The sequence below is a fragment of the Castor canadensis genome, chromosome 2 (assembly GCF_047511655.1).
Source record: "Castor canadensis chromosome 2, mCasCan1.hap1v2, whole genome shotgun sequence".
NCBI lineage: Eukaryota > Metazoa > Chordata > Mammalia > Rodentia > Castoridae > Castor > Castor canadensis.
The window spans coordinates 114,638,983-114,657,323 of record NC_133387.1 but is presented as its reverse complement, the minus strand read 5'-3'; the positions used below and the strand labels follow the sequence as shown (position 1 = coordinate 114,657,323).

Below are 18,341 nucleotides of genomic sequence, written 5' to 3'. Positions count from 1 at the left end.
ATTTCACTTGTTGATAAGGATAGAATTTGTCTTCTTTTTGCAAGTTTATCATCATAAAGTGATATAAGGAAGATTATAAACATAAAGTGATCATAATATCTCTTTGGACTTTACCCACACTGTATTCTTGATGGCTGTCTTTCTTGTTCCTGGCCTCTTCCACTGTCCTTTTGTATTTGAGTGGACTGAGGATGTCATTATGAATAGAGGGGTCCTATTTTGATATGCTTTCCTTTTCAGAGCTGACAAAGAACTCTCCCATGCTGGAGGGTGATGCTATAGATGGCTTCTTTGCAAATAAGCATGGCCGTCATGTCATTGACCACATCGATGATTATAGTGCTCTAAGACAGCAGATTGGAGAAGGCAAACTGCTAGTCCAAAAGATTCTGTCTCTCATAATACCAGCATGCAACTTCCCTGGCCACAAAGCTCAGTACACAGAGGTAACCATGATCACAGCCTTCCTCTGACTTTAGTTCATTCTCCCAATATGATTCTCATGTTCTATATCTTTCAACAGCTGAAAAAGAATCTTCCACTTGCTGTATCCAGGCCCCTTCTTCTCTCTCCTATTTCCACCGTATGTTCTACTCTGCTATGGATAAGGCTGCAGATAAAGTAGTTTCCCTTGGAACCATAGAGGGGCCTGGGACGTATTGGTATCATAGTCAACAGATATCTGCTAAGTGTCAACATCCTGTGGCACCTTGCTGAGTGCCCATCAGTAGCTTTTTATCAGCTACAGTCACGTGGGCACTCAGCAAACTGTGGGCAGATTAAAATCAATCCAGTTGGCAGACACTGAGGCTTAGCATCTTTATGGGCCTCCTGTGGCAAGTGTAAGAAGCCTGGCAGCCTTGGGCAAGGAAAGCAGTCAGCAAACTTCTCAGAACTCTTTGCTGTTGCCAGGTGCAGGCATCAGTGTCTGCAGTATCTCAGCCACTGGAGATCTATGGTCCTGCCTCTAAGGAGCCTGCCACCTGAGGGCAAGACACAGGTCCAAGTCAATAAGTACAATAAGGGTACCCAAGCACTGTGTCATCCTCTGGGCTTTCATTACAGGCAAGGAAGGTACAGAGTCCACAGAGAGTATAACACAGGGATGAGTTTTGAAAGCTTTATAGGGTATCTAGGTGGTAGAGGTATTTCAAGTAACAGAGAAGCCCTTCATCCTGGTCTTCAAAAGACTAAGCCTGGGTTTCATGCAGGGCAATGGTCTGTGACTCACTCATGAAGTATTCTCAAGGTGCTCAGGGTAAGCTGTGATGTCTCATCTCTAGTCATATCCTTGATCACCTAACCCCTTCTGCAGGTGCTGGGCAGCACAGGTGTCCATGAGCTGCAGAGCAGTGCCACTGACCTGAACCATACCCTAGAGGAGTCAACATCCCTCCTCACCATGTTCTGGTGAGCAGCCTTGCCAAACTCTCAAGGTCCTGCACTACTGGGAAAAGTGGTAAGAGAGCATGTCTTCTACTGGTTCAAGCCCAGCTGTGTTGTCCCAGGATGGTTGTCTCCTCAACCCACAGCTTTCCTAATGGTCAGGAGCCACATGGTGACTTGAGATGGACAGGAGCATAGGGGAGCATTTGAGGGAAACCTCCTAATCCATGCTGGTTGCTTTCATTGTATCCCTTCTCTCTTGACACCAAGCCTCCAGGATAAGAAATCAAAGAGGAGAAGGAAAGGAAACAGAGAAGCAGGGGCAAAATCAGTGCTAACCCCATAATTGCCCAGTTCCTGAAAATCTTGAAGATTGACTGAGCTGGACACCCCTTCTCCAACCCTCAAGTCCAGCCAGGCCAAAGATCACAACATGTCACCATGAATCAGCAAGCCTCCTTTAGCCACCCAATACATCTTTAAGTTTGCATCTCTGGGCCAGACCTGGTGAAAGTCAATCTCCCCTCAGTGTCACTGGATCTCAGGCTGGCTCTGATTGGCAGACTTTCGGGTAAGCACATCTCAGGATTTCCTCAACGGGATCCCAACCTCAGCTGAACATTGCTGAGATCTTTTGGGACCCAAATATGCTAATTCCAGGGAGGTGCTTTAACATCTTTATGTAGGCACAGACATTTGCAAATTTGTATCCTGTCCTTCATCTGGCCCTGGCTCCCCAGACATAAAATTCCTGAAGCCCCAAACCTCACCTGTGATGGGAGAATGATGGAAATAATACAAGATCAAGGGCTAGTGGAGTTTCTCACTAGCAAGTGTGAGAGGCCCCGAGTTCAAACCCTAGTACTACAGAACAAAACAAACATATAAACAAACAAAAAAACCAACCAAACAACAACAACAACAAACCCAAGAAACAATAAGATGCCTACATAAAGCTCTAGTTTTCTGTGGGAGTTTCATACTGGTCTGCAGCCAAGGTCTCTTTGACACCAGGAGTAAAGTCTGTGCTGGTCTGCTTGAAGACTTTCAGGTTCTTAGTGACCTCATCCTCAGCTGGTGGGTAGGGAGGCTTTAATGGGGGGTATGCAGTCCAGAGAGTGAGTGGAGAGAAGATTGTGGAGTTTTGTCTACAAAGAGCCACAAAGCATGGTGTATTCAGCCTTCTGACCATTGTCTGAAAGTCTGTGCCTCTTCCCCAGGGAGAGTCAATGGAAAGGGAACTCTAGGAACTGCGAACCCAAGTATCCAAACAGTAAAGTGTGCTTCAGAGCACAGCTGAGCATCTGAAGACTGCCAACCAGCAGAAGGAGAGCATGGAGCAATTCATTGTCAGCCAAAATAGGTGCCATAGTGCTGGGAAACCTCAGGAACAGGGGTCTTCCAGACACTTCACTTGTGTGGCAGATGAACAGTGACCACAGAGGCTCAGGGACATTGGAATAGAGAGACTATTGTAGTGGCCCAAACTCCCTTGTGCTATCAGAAATTGTGGGCACAGAGGGAGGTAGGATGGGGCCAGAGACCCTAAACTGAGTAGCCAGGAGGGAATGCTATAGAATACATATGTCAGGCAAGTAGAGCCCAGCTCTTAATTTCTGCTTTGGGGGCTGTTTTATTGTTTCAGTGACCAGGAACCATGATGTATTGAAGAAGGCAAGGACTAATTTGGAGGTAAGAAAACCACTGTACCCCAGAGCCACAGGGCCTGCCCCCAGCCCTTCAGATCTGTGAGTGACTCTGACCTGTTCAGTCCTTCTCGGAGGAGGTTCCTGGTCTACTTGTTTCTCAGCGAGCCTCCTCCTAGTTTCCATCCTCTCAGTCACCTTCCCTCACCTCCCTCCCTGATCTCTGTTTACCCTCACCTTGTTCTCATGCCTTCCTTATATCCCAACTTCCCCTCCTTTACATCAAGTGAGACACTTGGGAAAAAGCAATTCAGTTGGTTCTTGACATTCACTGCCTGTCTGTAAAGAGATCAGCTACACATTCTGGAGTTTCCTAAAGTCTATGAAGAAAAAAATAAGGTGCAACATTTTAAAGTGATATCATTGCCACACTGTGGGGTTGAGAACAGCAGTTCAATTTTTATCCATCTTTTCATTTAAAGAGGGAGAGGGAGGGGTGGAGTGGGTGGTAAGGGAGGGGGTGGGGGCAGGGGGGAGAAATGACCCAAGCCCTGTATGCACATATGAATAATAAAACAATACTAATAAAAAAAGAATATAATGAATGCTTGGTCTTATTGATCTGAAAAACTCTTAATACTAAATAAATACTGAACCTTAGGGGAAAATACATTTTATCTATGCAGCCTTCTCTAAATTTACTTAAAATGCTACTCATTCCCTAGGAAGTATTTTGAAGACTTAATGTGTCTGTTGTAGCTTAAAGATCAGAAGCTAAACCTTTAATATTAGACTTTAAACATGGCCAGAGCAGTTGAGTCTTTTTCTAGAAAGGTCCCTCCATTGTCACCTAAGAGAAAGTTGAGCCCGGAGGGACATGGGTTGGGCTGTGATTGACCTCACCCTCATTTTTTCTAATTCCCTTTGTTTCTCCTCTGATGACTCCTTTCTTTCCTGAGCCTCTTTCTTTCCTGAGCCTCTTTAGCACAACACTCACCAGATTGTCTCTGTGCAGCCTTATTCCTGTCCCCACAAAGGTACCACAGCTCTCCAGTGTGCAAGCTTCCATCCTACTTCCCTTCACTTTGGCTCTAACTGCAGCCTGTTGCTGGCAGTTTGAGTGACTTTGGCTGTCCCTTGGTCTCTGTGAGCTAGCTGCCCCCACATACGTAAAGGTGAAATTAGATGAAGAAGATCTCTGAGGCCCCTATTAATTTGTGCCTCCCTACCATAACTGGGCCAGAACCTAACCAGGGGACTCACACAAAGGGCCTCTCCTTCCTAGAGCAGGCTGTTTCTATATGTGCATGTTTCCTGCTCAGCACTTCTCTTGGAAGATGGAAAAGGACTTCTTTTTTCTGCTTTAGACTACCTGACCTGGAGCATGAATTGGTCCCTGAAGGGGAAGTGTGCTGTAGCTGAGCAGCAGGAGTCCTGGTACACAGGGAGGCTTTTCTCTTAGCTGGGGCTTCCTTAGCTACTCTAGACCCAGCACATCCATAGATCATTTTCCTAACCAGTGTTCCTACACTCCTGACTTCTAGCATGCTTCTCTCTGGCCTCAGGCTATAGCAACAGGACTGACAACTCACTCTGAATAGCTTTGTCTTCTTTTTGCCTGCAGGTGAAATCGTTAAGGGCTCTGCTGTGAACTCCAGCCTTGTGACCCTTGCCTTCCAGGATCCACACAAGAAACAAAGCCAGAGGTCCTTAAAACAACAGGAATACTGGGTCTGCCCACCTCTCGCACAGCTCCCTATCTGCTGAGGTGCATCTGGCCCACCCCTCCAAAGTGCTGGAGGTCCAGAAGAAGGGATTAGAGATGTGTCTTGGGGAGTCAGGCAGAAAGGCAGGATGACTTCCTGCCAGTGAAGGAATACCATTAGCCAAAGTTCACTGGGCCTAGGATTAAGCAAAACACATGTGGATTGCATAGAAAACCTTGCGATACTGCTTTAAACAGCCTCTGTGGCTTGGCACCTGCCAATGCCAATTTCTGACCTCAGCGGCTGTCCTTAAACGGTCAACTCAGGGGAAATAGGGCCCTGCTTTCTATACATGGGGATGTGGTCACCATGCTGAAGCTCCTTGGGCACTTGTACAAGCACACTACTGAGCAGCAGTTCCCTGCTGGACAGTGTCAGGGGCTCAGCGAGCAGCACTCATGGATCTCCACCTGACCTAAGCTAACCCCATGTGATGCTTGTGGTGACTTGCTGATGCCCTCTCATGCTTAGCCAAGCAGATTCTGTTTCTTTTCTTGTGAAATGTCCAAATCACATTCACCCCCCCAATACACTGTGCCATTTTGTCACCCTTACTTCCCTCAGGTAAACTGGGGATTGATGGCCAGACCACATTTACTGAAAGTGTAGCATATAGGAGTTCTGTGCTCATGTTCCAGTGATGTGGCAAGGTCCAGGGCTGTACTGCAGCTTGGTCTGTGTCTTCACAGTGCTTATTGGATGTGGGAATTTGTGTATAAATTGTATGATATAGATTTATATATGTTGCTGTAACCTTATGTTGAAGGCCAGCTTGTGGACAGGGTGGGTGAGAGGAAACAAAAGTCTGTTTGGTGGCTATTAAAACAAAACGTATATAAAGAAATCATTTTTCCTTGTCTCCTTTGTTTCCCATTTCTGTACCAGTCCCCAGAACCAGGAAAAATGAACTGTCATTAAGAAACTCAAGGGCTAATCCTTAAAGTCTAAATTTGAAAGATTACACGTTCACCTCTTTGTCATTTTGTAAATGTCCCATGTCTAAAATAAGAAGGAGTGTTTCCTAAACATGGGATGCCTTGGAATTGGCCATGAAGATTGTAGGAACTACCTCCAAGGCTATGACCCAAGAATGTTATTTGGCATGGGGTCCAAGAAGCTGCACTCTTTACATAAGTCCCCAAGGTGGCAGGTGACAGACAGCAGTTTAAAGCAAATTCTGTATATCACTGAAGCAAAACAAAAGATTTTTTAAGAACCTTCCATCGAAAAAGTGTGTAAGTCATTCCATAAATATTGAAATAAAAATCTTAAAATATTCCTTGAGAAAATTCCTTTCTAGAATTAAAATTAAGCTACCACTCCAAATTATTTCATAGAAATAGTTAAAATGAAACCATGATAGCTACAACAAAAAACTGAATTGCTAGCACAAACACCACCAACACTGCTGCAGTAACAAAGGACCTTCAAAAGACTCCTGCCTTGGAAAGATAGGAGATGACTGCAACAGTGAGTGCTTTTATGGTCATATGGATAAGTGTTTGCATGGGTGCCTTTGCCTTTTAAAACAGAGAGTCACTGTTGCTTTAATTGTAGGACTCCTTTTCTTTCTGATGACAGCTAAGCAATTGACTAAGCTGTCCTTTAGATACCAAGCACAGATTCATTTTTAATTACCTTATAATTTAATATGTTCACAGGTGTGCCAATCCTATTTGCTGTAAAACTAATTAGGATGATAAAAATTACTTAACTACATCCCTGAGGATAAAGACACCCGGGTGGGGGTTTGGAGCTTTAGATCAGCAAAAGAGTATAATGAAGCCATGAGATGAATCTACAGTTGTGCAAAAGAAATCCCAAGATAAATCATCAATTACTACCTATTTGAAATCATTAATGCACAAGAGAATAATATATACCCAAGCACTATTTTTGCTTTTGATTTAATTTTAATTTACAAATAATAATTATACATATTCCTGTCTCCATGATTCCATACATGTGTCTAATATCCACAGGGCAAAAGATATCTGGATTATCAGCATTTCCACCTCAAAGATTTACACTTTCATTGTGGTAATGATATTTAACATCCTTTCTCTCTTTTTTTGCATTGTTTTATTATTCATATGTGCATAGAATGCTTGGGTCATTTCTCCCCCCTGCCCCACCCCCTCCCTTACCACCCACTCCACCCCCTCACTCTCCCCCCCACTGCCTCAATACCTGGCAGAAACTATTTTGCCCTTATCTCTAATTTTGTTGAAGAGAGAGTATAAGCAATAATAGGAAGGAACAAGGGTTTTTGCTGGTTGAGATAAGGATAGCTTTATGGGGAGTTGACTCACATTAATTTCCTGTGCGTGTGTGATACCTTCTAGGTTAATTCTTCTTGATCTAATCTTTTCTCTATTTCCTGGTCCCCTTCTCCTATTGGCCTCAGTTGCTTTTAGAGTATGTGCTTTACTTTCTCTGCCTTGAGGTCAACAAATGCTAGCTAAAGTTTTAGGTGTCTTACCTATCCTCACACCTCCCTTGTGTGCTCTTGCTTTTATCATGTGCTCAAAGTCCAATCACCTTGTTGTGTTGCCCTTGATCTAATGTCCTCTTATGAGGGAGAACATATGAGTTTTGGTCTTTTGGGCCAGGCTAACCTCACTCAGAATGATGTTCTCCAATTCCATCCATTTACCAGCAAATGAAAACATTTCATTCTTCTTCATGGCTGCCTAAAATTCCTTTGTGTATAGATACCACATTTTCTTGGTCCATACTTCAGTAGTGGAGCATCTTGGCTGTTTCCATAACTGGACTATTGTGAATAGTGCTGCCATAAACATGGGTGTGCAGGTGCCTCTGGAGTAACCTGTGTCACAGTCTTTTGGGTATATCCCCAAGAGTGGTATTTCTGGATCAAATGGTAGATCAATGTTTAGCTTTTTAAGTAGCCTCTAAATTTTTTTCCAGAATGGTTGTACTAGTTTACATTCCCACCAGCAGTGTAAGAGGGTTCCTTTTTCCCCTCATCCTCGCCAACACCTGTTGTTGGTGGTGTTGCTAATGATGGCTATTCTAACAGGAGTGAGGTGGAATCTTAGTGTGGTTTTAATTAGCATTTCCTTTATTGCTAGAGATGGTGAGCATTTTTTCATGTGTTTTTTGGTCATTTGAATTTCTTCTTTTGAGAAAGTTTTGTTTAGTTCACTTGCCCATTTCTTTATTTGTTCATTAGTTTTGGGAGAATTTAGTTTTTTAAGTTCCCTGTATATTCTGGTTATTAGTCCTTTGTCTGATGTGTAGCTGGCAAATATTTTCTCCCACTCTGTGGGTGTTCTCTTCAGTTTAGAGACCATTTCTTTTGATGAACAGAAGCTTTTTAGTTTTATGAGGTCCCATTAATCTATGCTATCTCTTAGTTGCTGTGCTGCTGAGGTTCCATTGAGAAGGTTCTTACCTATACCTACTAACTCCAGAGTATTTCCTACTCTGTCCTGTAGCAACTTTGGACTTTGTTGTCTGATATTAAGATCCTTGATCCATTTTGAGTTAATATTGGTATAGGGTGATATATATGGATCTAGTTTCAGTTTTTGGCAGACTGCTAACCAGTTTTCCCAGCAGTTTTTGTTGAAGAGACTGCTTTTTCTTCATTGTGTATTTTTAGCGCCTTTATCAAAGACAAGTTTGTTATAGTTGTTTGGCTTCATATCTGGGTCCTCTATTCTGTTCCACTGGTCCTCATGTCTGTTTCTGTGCCAGTACCATGCTGTTTTTATTGTTATTGCTTTGTAATATATGTTTGAAGTCAGGTATCCTGATATGTCTAGCGTTGTTCTTTTGACTGAATATTACCTTGGCTATGTGTGGCTGCTTGTGTTTCCATATAAATTTAATGGTAGATTTTTCAATGTCTTTAATGAATGTCATTGGAATTTTGATGGGAATTGCATTAAACATGTAGATTACTTTTGGGAGTATAGACATTTTTACTATGTTGATTCTACCAATCCATGAGCATGGGAGATCTCTCCACTTTCTATAGTCTTCCTCAATCTCTTTCTTTAGAAGTTTGTAGTTTCCCTTTTAGACGTCATTCACATCTTTTGTTAGGTTTACACCTAAGTATGTGATTTTTTTGAGGCTATGGTAAATGGAATTGTTTTCACACATTCTTTTTGAGTTTATTCATTATTAATGTATAGAAATGCTAATGATTTTTCTATGTTGATTTTATATCCTGCTACCTTGCTGTAGCTATTGATGATGTCAAGAAGCTTCTGAGTAGAGGTTTTTGGGTCTTTAAGGTATAGGATCATGTTGTCTGCAAATAAGAATATTTTGACAGTTTCTTTACCTATTTGTATTCATTTTATTCCTTCCTCTTGCCTAATTACTTTGGCTAGGAATTCCAGTACTATGTTGAATAGGAGTGGAGATTGTGAGCATCCTTGTCTGATTCCTGATTTTAGAGGAAACATTTTCAGTTTTTCTCCATTAAGTATAATGCTGGCTGTAGGTTTGTCATGTATAACTTTTATAATGTTGAGGTACTTTCCTTCTATTCATTTCTTCTTTTTGTTCTGAAACGTACAGTAAATGATGATTTAGTGCCAGGAATCTCTATGTAATTAGAGACCACTATGCTCGATGAAATAAATCAAGCACTGAAACTGTTCTCATTCTTGTAAGTGAATTTCTCAGCCCTTGGATTCAGTGCCCAGGTGCTTCCCAGTGAAGTCCAGGAGTAGAATCAATGATGTCTGTGGCTTGTAGTGAAGGAGGGATAGAAATGAAACCTCTATCACTTGTTGGTGGCTAAGTTAATTACACATAGCCCCTTGCTTGTGTGCTATTTCAGATTATTGGCTCAATGCTGAAAATGAATCAAAAAGTAGGATAAATTTTTATGGTCTGATCCACAGAGAGATTGCTGGGGAGGCCATAACCTTTCTACTCAGTTCCTTCCAGTGTCAATGAGAGATGCTCCACAGAGAGGAGACACTCTGAAGATATCCAGCACAGTTTCTGGTGAGAATCACTAGAGGTCACCACTGCCAGGTCTTTCTGCTATTGGTAGTATGCACAGATTCCCTTCTGTTCCCCATGCAGAGGTCCCTTTGGGAGATGGGTTCTGCACCCTTTAGGCCACTGGCTGGGTTTCCCCTGTCCAGTGAATCCTCCATGCCTAAGTTCACTGCTGAGATCTTCCTTCTATCTTGAATCCCCCAGGACCTGATCCTGCTGCACCTCCTGCTACTCCTTCAATGTCATTCTCAGGAAGGCCTCTGACACTGCAGACCTGAGAGATCACCAGCAATTGCCCTGTTCTGATTCCCATACCGCTAGCTGTACTTGCCAGGTCTGTTCAACTTCATGGTACTGAACAGATAGAGTAGCAAGCCCAGCAGGAGACTAGCATAAGAGAGTGGTTGTGTGTGGAGCCAGTGGCTGGGACTTCTCCACTTGCAACATTGAGTATCCTCATGCCTTTGGAGGGATCACTCTGCCTATCTGTATGTACAAGACCCTGCCTTGCACCTCTCTAGCTTCCCAAGCCTTACCTCTTCTTCTTTGAACACCTATCTGAGTATCTTCATTTTGTATGGAGCACAGCAAACATGCAACAGGAATCCATGCAGCCACAATAAAGTAAAGGGAGTCTGGTGGTTTCTCTTTCCATTTTATTCAGCATCTCACCAGCCTCACATGGAAAAGCCTTGAGCAATCGTGTGTGACACTTGTTCCACATGATTGTATTCTTTGACCCATTCTGTGCTACATATAAAATATTCAGCAATTTTTTGGATGAGAAAATTAAGTAGGGTGGCTCAGGTAAAGTTTAAATATATCCTCAATTTTTCTACAATTCTGTGTAACATCTTACTACCAATTCAATACTGAAAACAACAAAACGCCTTAACTCAAACATCTTGTAGATCAGGAATTGAGAGAAAGGCTGCCAGTGTCCAATGCACAGCCTCCACAGGTGGCAATGCAGGTGATCACCTGGGCTGTGAATCTCAGAAGAGGCTAATGGGGAATTGAGTTCCTTAAGATGATATGTCTCTGACCTTCTGTTTCCACACCATTATAACTATTTCCTCTTGCAAGTCATTTCAAATCTCTGAAACTTTACTACTTCAACGCTGATAGGAATCCATCTTGGAGTTCTTATTTGTGCCTTGAGTCTTCTTATCACTATCAGCATTTTATGAGGAGCAGATGATTTGATCTATATATTCTTCAGAGGTGGAATGGTCAAAGAAGTAAAAGGCACAGTGTGTCGATTAGAATGTAAGACAAGGAACTGAAAGAAACACAGCACATTGCTTGGGGGACTGGTCCACCAAGGAGGACCCACAATCCTATGAGAGCTGCTAATTCAGGAGCTGGGTGCTGGTGACTCATGCCTGTAAGGAGGCTGCTATCTGGAGGATTGTGGTTCAAAGCCAGCCCAGGCAAAGTGTCAAAAAGACCCCATGTCAAAAAGAAAAAGAAATCACATAAAAGAGTAGTTGGAATGGCTCAAGGGGTAGGCTCTGATTTCAACTTACAGTGCTGCCAGAAACAAAACAAAACAAAAAGATGCAGAGGTTTGACAACTACAAATCCGGGCAACAAAATTTGTGTGGATCTTATGAGAAGTGGGGGATCATCAGTATGAAAGCATCAGGAGTTAGTGTCTCGTTGCTAAATTCCAGAATGAGCAAAATGCCCTAGAATATCCCTACTGAGTGACCACTTCATACTCCCCATGTTGAGGATTCAAGAAGTTCAAACTGAAAGACAAAGTAAGGGCAAGGAATCTCTGCCCCTTTGGGTTATGAAAACATAGGCTAACGGACATGTTTGAGATAGCTGATTTGCATTGCTAGTTAGAAATGAAAATGTGCATACAACTTGTCATGTTTAAAAGTATCTTATTAGTATTGAAAGAAAATTAACAGTACACTTAAAGAAGTTTGAAAAAAACAAAGAGATGTCAAGTACATCATTTGTCACAACGATTGCTGTTGACATTATCAGAGACACAAAATTAAATCTCATGTAGGTGACAGGGAAAGTTGCACATGACCGGGACTAAGCAGAATTCTCCTGAAATATTGTCCTTTAGATGCCAAGCACAGATTCATTTTTAATTATCTTATAATTTAATATGTTCACAGGTGTGCCAATCCTATTTCCTGTAAAATTAATTAGGAAGAAACACTTCATATCAAACTATATTAAATTCCATTTTATGTATAACTTAAAGTTACTTCCTCTAAACCCTCAGTGCCTGCCTGTGTGTCAGCAGCACTACAGGGACATTCCTCATTCAAACTCTGGATTTTCAGAGTACAGGTCACTGGAAATGTGAACTAGAAATAAGGGAAGTCAGCCCATTAGGGATAGTCAGCTTTAGCATCAGCAGGAAACTGCTTTCTGGTGAGAGACAGAGAGAAGTGATGGTTGGGGCCACAGTGGGTGGGGACTAAGCCGATTTTGTTCTGTATCCTGGGCACTCTGAATCCTTTCTGACCTTCTGCCCAGTGGACTTGACTCCCCACAAACACTTCCTTAGGAACAAGTTGTGTGTCATATTTAACACGGCAATATTGCACACCCTGGAAGTTAAAGAACTCACATAGTTTGAAGTAAGTATTTAGAGTAGTTAAGCCACATACTTTTCATTAAGAATGAATTTTAATAATTATTAGTTTTATTTAATATATGTACAATTTATAAATTATGATTCTTGCTGGCATTAAAATATCAAATAATGTTTACAGGATGTTAGAAAGAGAAAACAAGCACGTAGTTTAATGTATACACAGGTTTGTCAACTCTAACCCTAGGAAATTGTCTTGCTGGAAATCTCTTCCTGTGGTACTCTATTGAATTCCATTTTAACTACACTTGAGGATGCATTATCTCCACACTCAGTGTCTGTGTGTCTGCTGCCAGAAGTCTCTTGAGAGCAATCATTGCACAAATTCCACACAAGGTGAGGTGATTAAGCTGAAAGAGCCTGTACCCTTGACCACCCCTGCTCAGTTCAGCAATCCTCCCAAAGTCACTGATGCTGGAGGTGTCTCACTCAAAATCACTCTCCTCAGAGGAAGAGGAGACCTGTAGATCTTCATAGAGGATACTCAGTGGCAAATGGCAGCCATGACACTCAGGCATCTCAGGGCTGGGAGGCCTGGTGTCAGGAAGGCTTGTCTTCTCAGGAGTTTGGGATGACAGAGGTGTCACCAACCTGGAGCTCCAGTTGTCACTGTAGAATCTCTTGAAGATCATTCTGAGGGGTTGGCCTGGAGCATGGCTTAAGAGTGGGTTATTGGACTCTGTGCAGCACATGGCAGAATCCATCCGAGCTTGGTTGTTTGGAGCCTGTAGGTCATCACTGTGTCCCTGTGCTGACATTTTCTCAGTCTCTTGAGATGATACTTTCAAACCACGTTTATTTTTATTATGTGTAGAAGGCATATCCTGGAGATGTTTCAGACCAGCTTTTCCAATGTTCTCCTGGGTGATATGAGAAGGTTTGAGTCTTGCTTTCTTTGAGGGATTTTGGTCATTGTGCACAGGAACATGGGCAGATCTCTTGTTTGATGCTCTAAAGCTGATTGGGTGCTTCTGCACATATCTATGAGATGCAACTTGCAAGCAGAATTGCTTATTTACCTCAGTTAACTGTATTGGTACCAGAAGTTTGAGCATTTGGCCAGTGCCATGCTCATGGCTCTACATGTCTCTACATGTCTCTCATGTAGAGACAGCCTCGTGAATACTGGGGGAGCCATCATCTGGATATGGGGGTGTGTTATTCATAAGGAAGGCACTGTCTTGAATAGAGTTTCTTAATGCCAGCCTGGTGATGTCAGTGAGAACTAAACTCTGACCTTTATTTTGCACAGGACAAAAGGTAAGTTCTGTTCCTTTGATGGGTGACAACTTAGGGCCCATGGATCCCATTTCAGATATGCTAATAGTTGGTTGATGATTTTCAACATTGCCAAGGAAACATCCGTTCTGATTTCTAGAGTCGAATTTTGGCCTGTTTGGTTGCTATGGGAAAAATAGACCTGTCAATTACACATTGGTATTTGCTCAATATAAAATTTCAAGAAAATCCAGCAAGTAAGACAGGGAGGATATAACAGTAATATTAATAGTAAAACTACTGTAAGTTGTCATATTAAACATAGAACAAGCAGAGTGTGGTGTCCACACATCTAGACCCTGTACACAGGAGGCTGAGGAGTGATCATGGGGTGATCCAGCCAGCCTGTCAAATTACGTTGTATTTTATGCCATAATGACAAAGGTAACCTTTCTACATTAATCATTGTTCTGTTTAATAAAAAGCACTTTCTTTATCGGCTTCTGGGGAGCTAATTGGATAATGGTAATGAAGGGTGGTAACATGACTAATGAGGTTTTATTTTCCTGAAATTTTATATTCTTACATATAAGTGTCTAAGATTTTGAGGCATTGGATGAAATCACTTCACATGTCCTCCCTTGCCCATCATTGAAGACAGAAGTAATTACACACACGAAAAGTAAAGAAAAGCAAAGTGTGGCCCTGCTAAGTACACAAATTGGCTTTCTAGTAGTCAGGTGGGGAACTGGAATATAACATTTATTCGCAGAGGAAATGGAAGATGGCTTACAGAAGCAAACACCAGGGACGGCAGGGAGAGACTCACCTTCAAATCATCACAGGACTCTGTCACTTCTGTCCAGTTGTACACCTGCCTCCCTTGATGACTTCTGGGAAATTTCTGTACTAGGGCCATCCTCAGCTGCTCCTTTTGCCTGAGGAAGAAACAATGTTAAGTGGCTATGCCCTGATTATCCCTGACAGGGACACAAATGGTTCTGGGTTCCATGCTATTGAGTTTTTCTTTTGACTGATGCAGGGCATCACCATGACCTGTACTGAGTCTGCCCCATCCCTCAGGGGACAGCCTCCCCATAATTTCTGACCGTTCCCTTATTTCTCAAAGTAAGGTTCAAGCAGATTCCATTCTTTTGTGTCTGTTCCTAGACCTCTGCCACTTACTGGTTGAATGTGGACTTATCTCTGTGGCACTGAATGCTAGGCAGATCTGGTCTATTTGTTTGAATATTCTCTATTATCTATTTTGCCTGGGCAGAGCTTTACAAATGGTGGAGACATGGACAGACACCATGTCCTTAGACTGAGTGCCTGAAGTTTAGTTTATAACTGCCCCATTTCTCACTCCAGTCCCTGCTCCTTTTGTCTATCAGCCTGTTGAAAGGCCCCTGCCTTCTGAAAATATGGGGGCTTCCAGCATTCCTAGTTCTCTTTCTGTTTCTTTGTGTTCATGGGCAGTGGGACCATGGCCCCAGCCCAGCACTTGATGGGACATCTCCTGCTTCTTGCAGTGTGACCAAGGGCTCTACACTCCTTGCACTTTACCTATGTGTGGAAAAGAAGAACTGCTATTGGATCTGAAAAATTCCAGAGAACTCTCAAATGCCAATAAAAGAAGAGATTTTCAAGTCTTAATTTCCTATTCTATTCAGAAAAGATCCAATTGTGTTTGGCCTATTTACTGCTAGATTTTTAAATGATAATATGGTCTTCCCAAGGACCTTGTTAAAAAGGATATAGGAAGGAGGTTTTCAGCCTCAAAATGCGATAATGCTCCAGAGTTAAGCTATAGGAAAAATGTTTCTTAAAGATGACCTGCCATAAAAGGGAAATTTGCCCCTCAGAGTTTCTGTATGTTTTTGTCTCCCTGTGAGGGGTTTCTAAGCAGGGAAACCAGACATGAGAAGGAAGAGTTGATTAAAGAGACAATCACCTATGACTCCACCCAGGCTGTGTGATTTATGGAGCCCCCTGGTTGCAGAGACATCCAAGCCTCCACTTACTCTTGGATCTTCCTCTTCTGGCGGGGGAAACCTAGGCCTGTCTCGTCCCCTCAGCTGCTTCTTCCCATTCATTGCTGGAGAGAGTCTGTGGGGCTCACTGGTAGGGAAAAGACCTGCCAGCTTCCTTGTCTCCTTGCAGTCAGCTCAGCTGTCCTTAGTTTGTGATTTTGGATTTCCTGAAGCACCAGAAAAAAATATGTGCTGTACAACTTAAATGAACAATAAAATAATACACCGTTTCAGTTACCACTGCAAAATCTCCAGGTGCCATACCAGCTCATCACTACCCTAGAAGAATCACAGCATTCTAGAACATTTCCTTGCAATTTGAACCATCTTGACTAAGAATGACTGCTTTTCTAGGTCTCCCTTCACGGAATTCCCACTGAAGTTGAAATGATCACTTCTTTTCTTTCAGTGCTGTGGTAGAACAGCAGATCTTGTCTACATTAGGCAAGGGCTCTACAAATGAACTTTACCTACTCCCTTTTTTATTTTTTGTCATTTCTGGTGTGTTTGTTTTCATAGAGGGTCTCCATTATGAACAACAATGTTTTTGTGCAGTCTCTATAGAGCACAGGTGTATCTGTCCCTCTCTCCTCTACCTGCCACAATCTCCTTGGAACTGGAATTTCAGCCTTGCACTATCAAGCAGAAAGAGTATAATTTTTGCCTAAGACCCAAATATGCTTTCCTCCATGTTTCTCAAATTGTAGTAATTTCTGAACCACAATCTGAACAACAAATGGGAAATAGAAACAAACCTGAAATTCAGGTGTCTTCCCTTTGAGTTTCAGAAAGTTTCTACTCAGATAGGTCTAGAACAATAGCCCTGGGCATGATGCCACTTCCAGTATGCTGGTTGAAAGGCAAGTGAGAAGAGGTGGCTCCCAAATGCTTTTTATGTAGATGTCATGTAATCCAATTATTTTAATCCAATCACACCAAATCTCACAATCTCTCAGCAGGAATGCTATCTGACTACTTCCTGTTCTGTATTTTCTAGATACACCACTGCCCATTATTACATTGCATTTGCATGATCAGTATTTTGCTTTCACATTTGCTGTTTTGCTACACCTAAAATGAGATGACTGGATAAAATTACTATGAATTATATTTGGTTTTATACAGGGTTTCAACTATTTATTACTATTTTTTGTGAAGTCCCTATAGAGCTCAGGTACATCTGCTCCTCTTCCGTACCTGCCACTAAATCCTTGAAGCAGGGATGTCAGCCTTACACTATCAGGCATAAGAGTATAAATTTCCCTAATGCACAAACAGGCATTTTTTCATTTCCTTCCATTGTCCTGAACAACAATCTGTACAAAAAATTGGAAACAGAATCAGACTTGAAATTCAGTTGTCTTCCTTTTGTGTGTCAGAATGTTTCTACAGGGATTAGTCTAGAACAACAGCCCTGGAACTGATGCAGTTTCCAGGACACTGGAGAAAGGGAAGTGAGGAAATGTGTCTCCCAAAAGCCTGGTATATAGACGCCAAGGTCAGGTGATTGCACACGTCACTTAATCCAATTATCTTAACCCAATCACACTGAATCACATAATCTACCAGAAGGAAAGTTCAGTGACTGATTTCTAACCACTTGTAACCATTTAAGGAAATTTATCTACTTCCAATGTTTCCTAATACACTTTTTTTGAGAAAGAAAACCATAGAATTAATTTTTAAAAACACACTTAAACAGTGATATATGAATAACACATTACACATACCTCTCAAGGAGAGCAAATGCTAAAGGCCAGATTTTCCATAAATTGTTCAGACCAAAACAAAAGCACAGATTAAGTGTATGAAATTTCTCAAGATAAAAATTACTTACAGATATCCCTGAGGATGAAGACATTTGGGTGGGGATTTTCAAATAAGACTTGAAAATCTCTTCTTTTATGTTGAAAATGAAAGTCCTTTGTTTTCTTTATTCCTCCCCCTCCTCATGTCACTATTCCTTTGTTGCCATTATTGATTATTGATTGTGTATGCTATTTGCAAGTGTTCTGGGAAAATCTAAACTTCAGAATTGGTGTTGCTGAGTCATACTACAATTTTACTTTTACATTGTAAGAACCTCTATGTGGCTACATCACTTTACATAACCCACATCAGTGCTCTTGGTTTTAACCATTTCTAAAATCTGAACATTTTTATATTCTGGGGTTTTTTGGACAAGTGAAGTCAGGGAGTTTATTGAACTGAAAACTATAAAGTGGCAGAATTTAGAGAAAAGTGTAAAGCAGGAGTGTAAAGCCCCCAGAGGTGGGAGGATGCTTCCCAAGACAGGGTGCCCCATTTTTCGACTGAGGCATTCCGGTGGGTATGAGGTGATATTGCACGGTGTTTTTGACTCTCATCATCATAATGACTCATGATGTTGAACACTTTTCATGAGCTCATTGGTCATTTGAATTCTTTTTAAACAATATAGGTTCTATTTTTTGTTAATTTTTAAATCTGTTGAAATTTGACAGTTAAGAAATTAGTGTCAAGTTACATGCTGACAGGTTATAATCAAACAGAAAATTCAGTGAGTAGAAATCAACTTCCAAAAAATTGTTCTGAAGAGTCATTATAATGATCAAGAGGACAGATAGGTCTTAGACTCTGAAAATTTGAGCACTCATGAATCTGAAACAAAACTTCAAATTTGTGGTAGCAAGAGTGG

At 41.7% G+C, this 18,341-nt stretch overlaps 1 long non-coding RNA gene and 1 pseudogene across 1 annotated transcript; one reads left to right on the top strand and one right to left on the bottom strand.

The window, feature by feature from the left end:
- LOC109678447 (myomegalin-like) overlaps positions 1 to 5,523 on the top strand; it is a 51,450-nt pseudogene extending 45,927 nt beyond the window's left edge.
- Positions 5,524 to 12,012: 6,489 nt separating this feature from the next.
- On the bottom strand, positions 12,013 to 15,892 carry LOC141417399 (uncharacterized). Its single transcript, XR_012441944.1, has 3 exons — positions 15,656 to 15,892; positions 14,461 to 14,569; positions 12,013 to 13,816 (listed from the first exon to the last, which is right to left on the bottom strand). It is a non-coding gene; the product is annotated as an uncharacterized lncRNA (long non-coding RNA).
- Between the last annotated feature and the right edge of the window lie 2,449 nt (positions 15,893 to 18,341).